Raw genomic sequence first — 953 nt, forward strand, 5'->3', positions numbered from 1 at the left:
GGGCCGAGCCCCCCGCTGCGACTCCCGGCGCCCCGGTGCGGGGGGGTCCCTTCGCTGCGGCTCACAGTGCCCCGGAGCGGAGTGCGGGGGTCCCGGCGCTGCGGCTCGCGGTGCCCCCGCCGGGGGGGGAGGGTTGCGGTAATTTGGGGCGGGGGGGAGGAGGGGGAGAGGCGCGGAAAAACCCGGGGCTCGCTCAGCGCATCCCGGCGCCCCCGGCCCGGACCATCCGTGAGAGGGGGGGAAAGGTAAAAAATCCCCCCCAAAATCCCCAAACAGCCACAAAATCCAGCGGATAGAAAAAAAGGCGAAAGCGGCGGCGCCGGTGGGTGGTGGCCCCCCCTCGGGGCGGCGGGGCCGGGCGGGGGTCGCCGTCAGCCCCCCGGCAGCAGCGGGGTGGCGGGGCCCATCGGGCCGGGCTGCGGCAGAGCTCGCGCTGCTGCTGCTGCTGCTCCTCCTCCTCCTCCCCCTCTTCTTCCCCCCCCAGTACCCGGGACCTTCTTCCTCCTCCTCCTCCTCCTCCCTCTCCTCCTCCCTCTCCTCCTCCTCCTCCTCCTGCCCCTCAATTCCCGGGACTTTCGTCCTCCTCCTCCTGCCCCCCGAGTGCCCTGGACCTTCCTCTTCTCCCTCCTCTTCCTCCTCCTGCCCCCCAATGCCTGGGACTTCCCCCTCCTCCGCTTCCTCCTCCTCCGCCTCCTCCTCCTCCTCCTCTTCCTCCTCCTTCTCCTCCTCCTCTAATTACCCCTTCATTACTTAACGGGGTTTAATGACCCCGCCGCTGCCTCAGTTTCCCCACACGGTGACGCCGGTGTCACCCCCCAGCTCGTTCCCGTGGGGACACAGTGGCCCTGTCCCCCCCACCCGCCCTTCGGGGTCCCCCCGGCTCCTCCCCCTCCGTGACCCCCCAAAGCGGCCGAATTTGGGTCAGCGGGTGCCCCCCAGCCCCCGGTGACGTC

Source organism: Corvus kubaryi, unplaced genomic scaffold (assembly GCF_017639235.1).
Source record: "Corvus kubaryi isolate FWS band 111438036 unplaced genomic scaffold, C.kubaryi_AGA036_p1.0 36965, whole genome shotgun sequence".
Lineage (NCBI taxonomy): Eukaryota > Metazoa > Chordata > Aves > Passeriformes > Corvidae > Corvus > Corvus kubaryi.